This window comes from Zea mays, chromosome 2 (genome assembly GCF_902167145.1).
Source record: "Zea mays cultivar B73 chromosome 2, Zm-B73-REFERENCE-NAM-5.0, whole genome shotgun sequence".
In the NCBI taxonomy this organism is placed as follows: Eukaryota; Viridiplantae; Streptophyta; class Magnoliopsida; order Poales; family Poaceae; genus Zea; species Zea mays.
In genome coordinates this window covers 80,587,520-80,602,634 of record NC_050097.1, presented here as the reverse complement: position 1 = coordinate 80,602,634, position 15,115 = coordinate 80,587,520, and positions in this window count along the sequence as shown.

Here is a 15,115-nt window from a genome sequence, read left to right as displayed (position 1 = left end):
ACAACACCCGCTTCCTACGTGAAATAGCGGGACATCAACTTCAGCAACAAGGCGGGAGGGTTTATCCGCAGGGACCCCGCGAAACTTTGTACCTGGATTTCTCGGAAACCCGTCCCCCACTTTTCGTCAAAGCTGAAGATCCTCTCGAAGCCGATGAATGGGTTCGGGTCATTAAGTAGAAATTTGGACTCATCCGATTCACGAAGACCCAGAAGCCATTGTTTGCGGCTCAGCGGTTAAGAGGCCCTGCCAGCACCTGGTGGGGAAATTATGTGGTCATTCAGCCTGCAGGACATCAAGTCACATGGGACGAATTTAAATTGGCGTTTCGTGAGCACTACATCCTAGAAGGAGTGCTGCATATGAAGCAGGAAGAATTCATGTGGCTCAAGCAAGGAGGAGATACTTTATGCAGTATCTCAACAAATTCAATCATTTGTCCCAGTACGCAATTGACCAGGTCAATACTGACCTGAAAAAGAGGAATTGTTTTATGAGGTGCCTCAATGACCGGCTACAACGAAAGATGGCCACCTGCCTCGATCTCTCCTACAGCAGGGCTGTCAGCACAGCGCTGGCAGTTGAAGCTAAGCATGCAGGCCCAGGCAAATCAAAGGGAATTAGAGGTGATAGGTCCAATCAGGGGCCTGAAAAGCGACAAAGGTTGGTAATCCGACCTTTCAATCAAAACCGTTCTTCACCTCGTCCACCCTCCTATCCCTTCAAACAGCCTGTATTCATCCGCCCTGCCACTACCCCCACTTCAACAACTCTACCGAGTGCCCCTGGTGCTCGTTTCCCCGCCCTACCAAGTTCTTCAACCGGCTGCTTCAATTGTGGGAAGTCTGGACATTTCATCAAAGACTGCCCATATCCGAGGCAGAACAAGTCCAATAATCAGCAGAACCCAGGGAGTCAAGCCAAGGCAAGGGAAACACGACAAATAATTCAGCGGGCAAAAATATAAAGAAGACTGGGCAAATCTACTATACACAAGTGGCCACTACACTGGAGGGAGAGCCGGTTATGATGGGTACATTCCTCGTGGCCAATCACCCTGCAGTCATTCTCTTTGATTCTGGTGCTTCGCATACATTCATAAGCAAGAAGTTTGTGGAGAAATATTACATTCCTTGCATTGAATCAAGGGAAGGGTTTATTATTCATTCGCCTGGGGGACAAATATTCACTAAAGAAGTGGCTTTCCATGTGCCTGTAACATTGGCTGAACAGGACTTTCCCAAAAATATGATTGTTCTGAAAGGCCAAGATATAGATGTAATTCTGGGTATGAATTGGTTAGCCCAGCATAAAGCTATCCTCAACACTGATTTGAGAACCATCAGGTTGAGCTATGGCCAGGAAGAGGTTCTCTTGTCCATTCCTATAGCTATTCCAGCTAAACCATTTGGCAGAGTCTACGAAGCCATCATACCAGAAATCCAAGATATTCCGGTAGTATGTGAATTCCTGGACGTCTTTCCGGAAGATCTGTCTGGATTACCTCCAGAAAGAGATGTAGAGTTTGTGATTGAATTGAAGCCCGGTATGGCTCCTATTTCTAGAAGGTCGTACCGAATGCCTCCGAATGAGTTGGCAGAGCTCAAGACACAATTACAAGATCTACTAGAAAAGGGATTCATCTGACCTAGTTCGTCACCTTGGGGTTGTCCAGCAATCTTTGTCAAGAAGAAGGATCAAACACTCCAGATGTGCGTGGATTGCAGACCCCTTAATGAGGTCACCATCAAGAATAAGTACCCTCTTCCCCGGATTGATATCTTATTCGATCAGCTTACCGGAGCCCGGGTATTTTCCAAAATTGACCTCAGGTCGGGCTATCATCAGATCCGTATCCGACCCAAAGATATACCCAAGACCGCATTTACTACGCAGTATGGATTATTTGAATATCTGGTTATGTCTTTCGGGTTAACAAATGCTCCTGCCCACTTCACATATCTGATGAACTCAGTATTCATGCCCGAGTTGGACAAATTCGTGGTGGTCTTCATTGATGATATCTTGATATATTCCAAGAATGAAGAGGAGCATGCTCGGCATCTGCGGATCATATTAACGCGCTTAAGGGAACATCAATTATATGCTAAATTCAGCAAATGCGCGTTTTGGCTGGAGGAAGTCCAATTTCTGGGACACGTGTTGTCTGCCAAGGGGATTGCGGTTGATCCTAGCAAGGTCAAGGATATTTTAGAGTGGAAACCACCAACCACTGTATATCAAGTCCGAAGTTTCCTTGGACTGGCTGGTTATTACTACCGATTTATCCCAGATTTTTCCAAGCTTGTGAAGCCAATCACATGTTTATTGTAGAACGATACAAAGTTTAACTGGTCCTCAAGATGCAATGAGGCCTTCGAGCAGCTGAAGGTGTTATTGACCACTGCTCCGGTATTAGCTCAATCGAACATTGAAAAGCCTTTTGATGTATATTTTGATGCATCAAGCAGTGGTTTAGGTTGTGTCTTGATGCAAGAGGGTCGAGTTATAGCATATGCCTCAAGACAATTGCGCCGACATGAGGAACATTATCCAACTCATGATTTAGAATTAGCTGTTGTGGTTCATGCCCTGAAAATATGGCGTCATTATCTACTGGGGAATATCTGTCATATATATATAGATCATAAAAGCTTGAAGTACATATTTACCCAGTCAGAACTAAATATGAGGCAGAGAAGATGGCTTGAGCTGATTAAAGACTATGAATTGGAAATTCACTATCACCCAGGCAAGGCCAACATGGTGGCAGATGCACTAAGTCGCAAGGATTCCTGCCATTGTCTTACAGTGAAAACTTCTAACATCACATTGTGCCAAGAAATGGAGAAGTTAAACCTAGGAATGATTCAACAAGGAACGTTGAATCAATTGAAGCTTGAGTCGATTCTTCTGCAAAGGATAATTAATGCACAAAGAAGTCACTACAAGAATATTGACCTTCTATGACGTTCTGATGGTATCATAAGCGTCACAGAAGGTGCGTAATTAAAGGTCTTCTGTGACGAAACATAAAAAATTATGACGTTCCTAAGGAGGAATATTCTTTGGAACGTCATTATTTATTATGTTTCGTCATAGAAGACCTTTAATTACGCACCTTCTGTGACGCTTATGATCCCATCAAAACGTCATAGAAGGCCAATATTCTTGTAGTGAGTGATGAGGGTATGAAACACATTCATGAGAAAATAAAGGCCGGTAAAGCAAACTGTTTCAGAAAAGATGATCAATGCGTTGTATGGTTTAACAACCGCATAGTTGTGCCCAAGAATGATGAGGTCCGCCAGCAAATTTTGGATGAAGCTCATCTTAGTGGCTATTCCATTCATCTCGGAAGAACTAAGATGTATCATGGTCTAAAGCAACATTATTTGTGGACGAAAATGAAGATCGAAATTACACGCTATGTGGCGAGATGCAACACTTGTAGATGTGTCGAGGCCATACACATGAAAACTGCCGGCCCATTGCAATCTTTACCTATTCCAACCTGGAAATGGGAGGACATTAGTATGGACTTCATTGTGGTTACCCAGGACAGCAAAAGGGTTTGATTCCATCTGGGTTATCATTGATCAACTTACAAAGATCGTCCACTTCCTCCCAGTTAAGGTAAATTATCCAGTAATCACATATGCGGAACTTTACATTTCTCGTATTCTCAGTCTGCACGGGATTCCGAAAACAATTGTGTCGGACCGTGGACCACAATTTGTATCCAAATTCTGGGAAGAACTCCACAAATCTTTGGGTACTAAGTTGCTTCATAGTTCGGCCTATCATCCCCAAACCAGTGGGCAGACTGAGAGAGTGAACCAGATACTTCAAGACATGTTGCAAGCATGTGTTTTATAGTTTCCACAAAAATGGGATGACTGTTTACCGTTGGCAGAATTCTCATACAACAATATTTATCAAGAAAGTATCAAGATGGCACCTTTTGAAGCTTTATATGGACGACGATGCCGTACCCCATTAAATTGGTCTGAACCAGGAGAAAGATGGCTTTTCAGGCCTGATATGGTGAAAGAAATGGAAGAGAAGGTTCAACAAATTATACATAATTTGAAGGAAGCCCAAGCTCGCCAAAAGAGTTATGCAGACAAACGACGCCAACCCTTGTACTTTCAAGTTGAGGATTATGTCTACCTGAAAGTCTCACCAATGAAGGGTGTGTCTCGTTTCGGGGTAAAAGGGAAGCTTGCACCCCAGTACATTGGTCCTTTTCCTATCCTTGAAAGATGTGGACCAGTAGCATACCGACTCCAATTACCCGAAACATTATCTGCAGTGCACAATGTGTTCCACGTATCCTAGTTGAAGAAATGTCTTCGGGTTCCATATCGAACCGTTGAAGTGACGGATGTTGTCTAAGAACCGGACTTGACATATTCAGAACATCCTATTCGAGTCCTGGATCAAAAGGACAAGGTTACCCGAAGAAGAACTCTCAAGTTTTATAAGATACAATGGAACTAACACACGGAAGATGAAGCTACATGGGAAACTCAAGACTTTCTAGAAAATAATTTCCCACGCTTTTTAGCTTCATGTAAATTGTGAGATATGTATAGTTGTTGTAATAGAGGAGTAGACCCCATACCACCCCCTGCCTTGTACAAGAAATAAAGAAATAAAAATATGACACATTTCCTTTTCCACTACTTGCCCTATAACTTTTAAATCTCGGGACGAGATTCTTTTATGGGGGGAAGGATGTAACACCCCTGGTGTTACTGTCACTAAAACTTGAGCATAATATCATGAGCATTAGCATATCATGTGTTTGTTACACTTAGGGTACATTCACTAGGCAAAAATTTCAAACAAGTTGTATTGATGTGACTGGTCATGGGTAAAACCCTAGGGTAGGGTACTTAGCCCTAAACCAGGCGTGATGATAAAGCCCAAACATGAGAAAACTTCCAAACTCATTAAAAATGGTCATAAGGTATCACCATTAATGAACTTGAGTGACATACAAACCCTAGAAGTACCAGAAACCCTAAAAAGACCACTAAAAGCCCCAAATTGAAACCCTAGGGGGTTATATGTAAATTTTTGCACACTTTTGATCTAAGTGCAAAAAATCAAGGTATTAGGGTACCTCAAAACATATGCTTCACACATTTGAGGATTTCCAAGTAAAAGGATGAGATTTGGGGCTTATTTACAAAAAGCCACTCTACACCTCTCATGTGACTAAGTCTGAAAATCAGTGAAAAGGGCTGACTTTGGAGCTCTGTAGTTCCAAAAATACAAAGAGTTTGCTTAGGGTCAACACATCAAAAGTCTAGAGCTACTATAGGACCACAACTTTGCTTAAGTGATTAAGCATTGTTGACATATAAAAGTCGGAGATAATCAGCCCTGAAGTCTGGCTGTCAGACTAAGGGCCCGTTTGGCAAAGCTCCAGCTCCTGCTTCTTTAGCTTCAGATCCTAATCCTCGTGAGGAGCTGATCCTCCTGATTCTCCTAGAGAATCAGAATCACTTTTAAAACTATTTGGCAAGTAAACTGATTCTTGTCTGCTGAGAGTTGGTGGTCTGTGGCGATTGTCTGTTTTACCTTTTGCAGTTCAACTTTGTTACAAACCAATAAGTAGGATGCATATACGGAAAAAAAAATTATGAAACAATAACATATAAAATATTCCCATCATAGTAGTGCATAAAATGGTCTCAAATGTTTAATCCATAAATTGGCTCGTTATGTTTTTGTCCAATGGCAATTGCGGGTAATTTCGATCAAACTTTAAGGGGAGGTCCATATTTGGTTGGTTGAGGAGCTGTTTTAAGGGAGGGTGGAGCAGGTTTTCTTAGATCCCACCTTTCTTCACAAAAACGACTCCCAATCTTTCGGCTCCACACGAGAATCAGTTTAAAAAAATACCTGTTTGGCACGGCTCCTCCAGATCCTCGCTTAGAATCAGGAGCTGGAGCTGTGCCAAACGGGCCCTAAGACTCCATTATATTCAGACAAGGCAGTAGATTGGATCAACTTTGGGACCTTGTGGAGCTCGATTTGATGGATGTTTAACCAAAACCTTTGTGACAAAGTTAAAGCTGGTTTGTTAGGCTACAACTTTGATACAGAATGTTGATCTGGTCACCATATAAAATTTGGAGCAAATTACCTCCAAACATGCTCTGTTAGGCGCTCTGAATTGGGTTTTCAATGGTACAGTGTCCGGATCAGAACGCCAGTTCAGATAACTCACCGCCAGCGACCGTGCGCCCGGATTCGCGCCCGCCATAGTGATTCGTGCCCGCGCAGATGGATAACGGCAAGGAGGTAAGAAATATCGCATCGTGGATGAACTCCGACCACTATTCTACTCCGGCCGCCGTACCCGCTTGTGTCACGGCCGCTTTGGATAGGCTCGCCAGAGTTAGCCACTTCGCGACCTTGTGCCATGTGCCTTGGTGCTTTAACCATGTCGCGGTGAGTCATCTTAGCCTACCGATCATCGCCGGTGAGCCCGCCACGGTAAATGCCACCAATCGCTTGCACCAGAACACCCCCTTCTCTCCGGCTGCCGCGCGTCTTTCCCCGAATTAGTTACCACCGCTCATGGATCCTATAAATTGAGCCTGCCGTCGGTTCTGCAAGGTAGTCCAGCATCCAATCCTCCCGCTTGTGCCTCCAATTACTCACCAGAGAGCCCCAATTTGGGATTTTCCCCAAATCGGTTCGAAACACCGTGCATAGTGACCTCGCCGTGGCTAGCTCGTTCCAGGTCCGTTCATGCTCTTTGCCCTCCTGTTTCAGTACCCATATGTCCTCTTGATGCTCCTTGACCCGTTCAATTAAGCTAGACCACGCTAGATCGTTGGGGAGAGCTAGGCCTGGCGAGCTTCGCCGTCGAGGGCCGCAGGTTGTAAAGAATTAGAAAGGGAGGGACCTTGAAGCAAATGTCAGTGACACAAAACAATAGTGTCGCGGACTCTTTCGGGTTGTTTAAAAAGCTAGGGTCTTCTGTGTAAAGTCGGCAACGCGGGCGCGGGCGCACGTGTTTTCGCCTGGGCATGGGCTCACTTGGGCCAGTTCCGGCCTAATACTATTCATGTTTTTCCTTTTTCTTTTTCTATCAGGATTAGAGAATTCCTAAAAAATTGTAGAAAAATACTAAAACGCAAGACCAATTTTACTAGGCTCTAAAATTCTATACTATTTAACAAAAATAGTTTTATGATTTTTAGTCCAAATAAGGAATTATAGAGTATTTAAAACAACAAAAACCTATATTCCTGAAATTTTAGAAATTGATTAATAACTCCAAAAATCACTAAACCTTTTAGATAAGCTTTTAATATTATTTAGAAACCTTGGATAAAGTTTGGTATGATTTGGGCAATGTTTGGTGCCTAAACCCCAAAACCCTAGTCTTCTAGTGATGCCTGCCCTAGGGATTACAGTTCTGACTCCAAAAACCCTAGTTTCCTGGAGTTCCGTGAAGGAAAATTATATTCAAGACCTAAGATAATATACCTTTATTATCTTTGCATTTTCATAAGCATTACATGAGCATTCATGTTTGTATGTATGATATATATATAAAAACGAAGAAGAAGTAGAAGTTGAAGAAGAAAGAGCTACACCACCACCACCTGAAGACCCACCGACGGGAACTGCTTTTATTTTGACATTTGTGGAGCAGAGCCCGACTCTTATAACACAAGGCAAGCCCCGGTGCATTTGCCACCTCCTTGCTATTTTAAAATCTTTCTCACTTGCTTGATGCATTAGGTGATAGGAGTTGTGTGCTAAACAAATTGATGCATTTCCTTCCTTGAGAATTTGATTACCTTTCCTTGATCCCCTGTTTTATAAAAAGGTTTTTCTTTTGCTTGTTCTTGCTCTAGAAAAACAAAATGTTTTGTTTTGACAAAAGATGATGCTTCAAGTGGGATGGGATGTTTTCAAAATAAAACTTGATGGTGGATCCATCATGGCCGTGATGGGTTCAACATCAGAAAAGATGTACTTCTATCAGGTACCAAACTTTGGGTTAAAATGATAAAGCTGAGACCGGGCGGGTGACTTGCACGAGAAGAGAGTCTCGGTGTAGTGTCTCCGTCTGAGTCGATTAAGGACCGTCTCGATATAGGCTTGATGATCGAGGACCTTTTAACTGGTCACATGCCTCATCATGGGTAAGCTTTGCCTCGGGCAGACTGATACCAGAATAAGCTAACACGCAATGGGAGTGGAGAGATGGCGAGAGTAGCGTGTACCCTCCATGGCAAGAGGCTAGACGGTGGTGTATCTATGCTCTCGGTTGGCGTGAACCTGATCTGGTCTTAAGAACCCCGATGGCGAGTTGACATATGCAAGGGTTAAGTGCTACATATGTCGTGTGATTGGAGATCCCCAGCTAGGTATTAATCGATTCGGATCGCTGTTACTTCTCGAACATGAAGACTTGGTCACTGCCCTACACGTAGCATTCCAGTGAACAAGAAGGGTTGATAAGAAAATGGCTAGTATAGGCCAAGTGCTTGAACTAGGGTAGAAAGACCTCTAGATTCAGGTAATGACTTAACTTGCTAATAAAACTGGATTTTTAAGGATCCACTATTATTAAGCATTTTTTCAAATAGAGTCTTGATTATTGATTAAGCCTTACCTTGACTCCCTTAAGCCAGCATATCCTTGAGAGTCTTTTATTTTGACGGGTAAGACTTGTGAAAGTACACTTCGTACTCGGGGTTTTCTAACCCATGTTGTTGTAGGTGAGGAAGCAGCAATTTTTTGTTGCTTTTGTTCCAAGGTGGTGCCTAAGGAAGAAAATCAGGATTGAAGCCTCGGGGGGAAGTGCCCTCCTTTAAAAACTTTACTGTTAAACTGGAGGGGTTTTTGCCTCCTGGGTTTGTAATAATATTACTCCAGCACTCTTATATTTTTACTGGTCTGTAATAATAATACTCTTTCTATACTTTAATATAAAATAAGTTGTTGTAACTGCTTCCGCATATTCGTTCCTCCGATGTGTTGTAATATCTGCGTGACGGGTGAAACGCTCTTGGTCAAGGTAAAGAATTCAGATACCAAACTTGTCAAGTGATCAGGTGCACCTACAGGGTTGTCTAAGATCCAATGGACAAGGACAACTATAGGTGGGCCTAATGACTTGGGAGGTTCTGTCACCCTAAGGGCATTTAGAACTTATCCAAACTTGTGAACCACTCATAGTTCACCTCATCCAAAATATGCCCATCTAATCCTTGATTTAAGCCATTTGTTGAATTGAATAACTCAATTTGACACTTACGAACCTGCATTCACATACTTATCGAACTAGTAAGATCACAATGTTGTGTCGGTCATCGACCACCAAAACCAATATACAAATGCCATATAGCCCATTTCCCTTTAATGACTCTAGCTTGTTGTGCTTCTCTCACCCCTTGTCCAGCACCTTATACGAACCCTTGAGTGGTTCTTTACTAGTAGTGATGTACTCATCATCCTCGTCTTGAACTAAGTCATCCTCGATGTTATCTAATCGTCAATCCCATGCAAAGGTGGAGGTCTAGGAGGTCTCTCTAAAGGGATAACATTCACATACTCTTGCAAAAGATTAGCAACTGCAGGGATGTCAGCATCTGGTCCCCTATGTTGTGTTTGGTTAATTAGTGATAATTATATGTGGACTAATGATTTCTTTGAGAAAATAAGAATGCATGTTGGTCCATGTATATGTGAGCTACATAAAGTTTTGAGGGATTTTTGTGATGATTGATGGATAGCTCAAGGCAAAGGTAAATATAGATTTTCCCTTTTGTCGACCAAGAGGAGATTAGAGAAGTATATTGATCGGGTTAGTAGGCTAGATAGTGATACTATCAAGAGGAGTCAATGATGGTTTATTGACAAATTTCTTAGTGCCTCATAGGTCATATAGTTGATGCATAAGCATGAGTGCTAATAGCGCTTCCAATTGAGAAAGAAAAACCTATTCAGAAGCACATTTTGAAAAGGGGTTGAATTGAGTACTAGGGACCATCTAAGCCAAGTTGCTGAACCGTCCATGGGGCTAATAGAGATGGTTGCAAAAATGTTGTGTTTCTGTGTGGTGCGCAGTTTTTATACTACGCACTGTTCATGGTTTTGGGAAAACCGTCCACAGTAGAGGTAAGAGTGCCTCCAAATTTGGCTAACTCCCTTGTAGGTTTATACGCCTACTGCAGATCATCCGGCTCAAGGGCGTGAACCATCCATAGTTCATCTAATGAAAATTGTGCAAGGACTATGTTGTTTCGGAGTGGTGACTTGCGGACAGTCCGTGCCTACGTCACATATAGTCCACTATCCCAGGTGGTGGACCATCCATGTCAAGTCGTTAAACCATTTGTAGGTGTGATTTTCTCGATGGACAGTTTAAGTCATGTTTTGGTGAGGTCGGTCATCGTGAATTGCGGACCGTCTGGCCATGGATAATGGACCGTTCGTAATACTAACTCAGTGAGCAAAGCCAGGTCTATAGGGTTTCTGAGTGCTTCAGTTTTGTGTCTAGCAGACCATATGGCATGGTCAGTAGACCATATGCGCAACACTTTTTTGGGGAACTTCGATAGCATTTTGATTGAAAAGTAGCCATTACAGTATGGGCGGACCATCTAGGCCTTGATCGTGGACCTTTCGCGAGCGTGCAGAAAAGGGGTATGAGACCCATAACAGCTACTTGGTTAGAGGGGTGCTATAAACAGTTGGTGTCCATGTATTGGACAACTCTCTTGGCCATCTGAACCATCTATTGAGCACATTCAAGCCTTCCAACTCTCACTCACACACATTGCTAGGGTGTAACACCCTGAATTTGAGAGTATAAAATTTCTTTCTTATTATCATCCAAATTCAGGTGTTATTCTTCTCTATCTCACTCTAGTTTCTATCTCTCTCTAGTTTCTCTCCATCTCTTCCTCTTTTGATTAGGGTTAGTTTAATTAGTGAGGGATTATTTATTTTATTTTTCCCAAAACATATGAGTCATGAAATGTTGCATCATGTTAACCCCAATTATTCTTTGAATTGTTACACATGTTTGATTTGGTTTCAATTTGAAACTTGATTGGAATTTGAAACTTGATTGGAATTTGAATTGAAAACCCTCGAGAAAATAAACAGAAAAGGCATTAGAAATTCCCTGGAAATAGAAAAAGCCATTTCGGCCCATTTAGCCCAAGCTGGCCCAGTCCCACGCGCGCGCTCGTGCCCGCGTGCCATCTATGCCTGACAGGCGGGCCCTGTCTGTCAGCACCAACCTGCGCGCTCACTCCCTCTCTCCCTCTCGCTGCTCTGTGGGGCCGATCTGTCGGCGCCGTTCCTTTTCTCCCGTGCCCGCTCTCTCTCTCTGTCCCGCCGAGCCCACCTGTCAGTCATCCCCAACCTCCCACCCACGATCTCCCGCCGTGGACGCGCCCACGACCGCGTGTTCTCCGGCCACGTCCTTGCGCCAGCGTCCCTTTTGAACCCCCCGCCCTGCTCGCCCACCTCCCCTCACTCACTTGCGCCCTCAGCCAAACCCCATCGCCCTCTCTCTCTCGCGCTCTGCACGCGTGACCAGAGAGCTCCGCCACCGCCCACCGACGTCCGCCGCCCGTTCTACGGTCGTCGTGGAACTCCCCGCCGCGTCTGTTGCCCCGGTAAGCTCTGCCCTATCACCCGCCACATGGAACACCCCTCGGTTCGCCCGTAATCCCTCTAGTCTGTCCGGCTCGCACTCACTGGAGTTCTTCCTGTGCAGCCAGAGCTCCGCCACCGTCGCCCCGAGGCGTCCCTGCGCCTCCGTCGTGGCCCCGATACTCCATTGTTCCCTTTCAAGGTGAGCAATCTCCCCGCGCCCCTATTTCCCTGTTTATTGCCCTAGTCATCACGCGATTGCTCGCCGGAGTTCATCCGCGTCGCCGTTAGCCCGCCTCGCCGTGGTCTGCGCCCTCTGGTGTCCCCGTGCCGGCTTTGTGCCCATGGTCGAGTCCGTCGGAACGCCCTGAGCGCGCCCGAGCTATTCCCCAAGCCTCTGGAGCCCCACCGTGGCCAGTCCCCTCGTCTCTGGCGAGCTCTCACCACAGGACCGAGCGGCGCTACTGCGCTTGTGTCCGACCCCAGCCGTTAGATCTCGGGCGTCCGTCCGAGATCGGGCGATTTAAACCTTAGCTGAACGGATCTAATCCCAGCCCTCCGATCTAGATCTGACCGCCCCTCTCTCTCCCCCCCCTCACCCGCGCCCCTGCCGCTGAGCCCGGTTGACCAGTCCGCCCTGGCACGCTGACGTCATGTCCTCGCCTGTCAGTCGCGCCCGCGCGCGCATTCATAGGATTTAATCCTGGCCGTTGATTTCTGATCTGATTGTCGAGGTTACCCCGTACCCCTTCGCGTATAAGTTTTACTTAAGAGACCCCCGGGTTTTAGGAAATCAACTCATCATCCTAAGTTTTAGCGTGCAGACCCCTGGTTTATTTTAAATAGCCCCTTGTCCTTTCGTTTAATCACAGAATTAGCCCTAATTTCATATTTCAAACTTCAAAACTTGGTTATTTCATATATTTTTCATATGAACTCCAAATTTAGTGGTTCAAATTGTAAAATGTTCATAAAATTATTCTCTGCCCAAATAAATTATGATCAGCTATAGTCTGTATACTTTAATTTTACACCTAGAATACAAGATTAATGTATATGTTAATTTGATTATTTAATGAAATAAATAAAATGAAAGCCCTAGAAGTTAAAGTATATTTAATATTGTGAGATTAGTAATATGCATTACATGAATTCATCTTTGGTTTAACTTTTAGGTCTCAACAAAATGAATAGAATTATGTTATGTAATTATGGACCACACTTAAAGAATAATCAATTCCTAAATGAGATTAGTCCATCTTATAATTTAATCTCTTTCTTTGTTTAAATTACTACTTTACCTTTTTGAGATATGTTCCAAACACTAAGAGAGTCATCAACTCCTAATTAAGATTAGTTCATTCTATAATTTGATCTCTTTATCCTTTATTTAATACTATACCTTTTGAGATGTGTTCCAATGTTGGTACATGCTTGATGTGATGTTCATTTGTACTTTCCAAATGTATTGAATGTATGATCGCTTTATTTAGACAACGAGCAGCTCGTAGTTCCTGAGTGTGTTGTCGAAGATCCCTCTAAGCAACAACCTGGTGAAGGCAAGTGTCCTCAGACCTATCATGTCCTACTTTACTTTATAACTCACTGTCCCGCATTACATTATTGAAACTTAAGGATTGACTAGTCTATATTTACCTTATCCTTGTTTACCTTTTTGAGTTAATCATGGTTAGTTTATGCTATTGCTTTAACTTAATCAATGAACATGATGTGATTATTTAAGATACGATGATGTTATCCCGATGAGGTTCTTATGATTACTTTAGGGGGCTCAGGCTGTTTCCTGAGTACCTCTCCGTAAGGACCTGTTTAGGGAGTGACAACCTGGGTAATAGTGCAACCATGAGGGTAGAATGGGACGCCCTTAGCTAATTAAATAGAGGAACCAGAGGAGTAGCTGGCTTCGTCGCAGGGCCGTCAATGGGGTCCGGGCACAATACTTGCTCTACCGAGGCTGGTTGCAGAGGTTCTTTGATTTGGTTTTTTTAGTCACCCTTCCTTTGGGGAGATGTACTGTGTTTATCAAACTGGAGAAACCTAATGGGTGATTATGACCTCTGGGAAATCTTTGTAAAGGCTACGTAGTGAGACCCTGCTAGGTCGCCTTGGTAGTGATCAATGGGGAGGCTAGAACCCCGGGCAGAATGGGAATCACGGCTTGTGGGTAAAGTGTGCAACCTCTGCAGAGTGTTAGAAACCGATATATCAGCCGTGCTCACGGTTAAGAGCAGCCTTGGGATCCTCTTTGATTAGAAAAACTTCGATTACTTTTATGATGATGATTAGCAATGATGGTTATTGTTGGTCACTTGTTCTCAAAAGCTTTGAATCAAGAACAAGGCAACACAAAGGTTAATGGTTAAAGACCTTCGTCCTTCGTAACTTTATCTCCTTTAGGATATAATGATCTTCGTACGAAGGTCATGAAGGACATACCTTCATCATTTCAATATGCAGAGACATAAACAGAGACATATGAAACGTAGAGAAAGAATGGATAATCATTTTAGATTATTAGATCGTTCATGTTATCATCATATAACCATGAGCAAACATTAATGATGTTTAAATTACATCTGTACCTTCGGCTTGGCAGAATATTCCAAAGCGACGCGTGAGCGATTACAAGTCAGCGTGAACAGTACGGTGTTACTGTTCATCTATTTATAGGCACATGACGCAGCCTGGGCAAAATTACATTCATGTCCCTGACATTTGCTGTTAACCAGACGATAAACTGTCAATGACTAAACAGTCCTTTCCCTTTTAGGTCGGTTTCATTCTCCTCTACCGCCCATGTGTTAAGCCGAAGCCTCTCCATCCGCAACTTCAAAGCTGGTTCATCCTTCTTCCATATTGCACCTTTCATACCATGCCCATCTTTATTCCAAAGCCGAAGCTTCATGCGACAGTATATTATTCTGGAAAACATGTTAGTTGTGTTTTTGAGGACCTTCGGAAGATGAAGGCCCCCAACAGTAGCCCCTCGTAGTATTAATTTGCTTTTGCATATGACAAATTCAGACTGCGACGTGAACGAAGGCCTTTAGCCGAAGGTCCGAAAAAACACCTTCCCTTCGCTAGAATAGCGAAAGTCAATGCATATAGGGCCCACCACATTGCAATGCACTCGGCGTATAAATATGTGCCCGCCGCGACAGCATTTGTTGCACCATTTCAATTGCTTGTGTTATTGTTTCAAGGTTGAAATTTCTTACTGTCAAATTTTGCTTGATTCATGATCTTCGTCAATTGTACAAGTGCTCGTTAGATGTCTGGTGAGAAGAAGATGACTAAGGAGAAGAAGGTTGTGGACCCTGCTCTAGCTGGGGTTTTTGAGTTCATGGAAAAAACAAACACAGAAAAAATTATGAATGAAATACTAGCTGAGTTGTCTGAGGATACTGATGACAGCGAAGATTTTGATGTGGAAAGCGGAAATGAA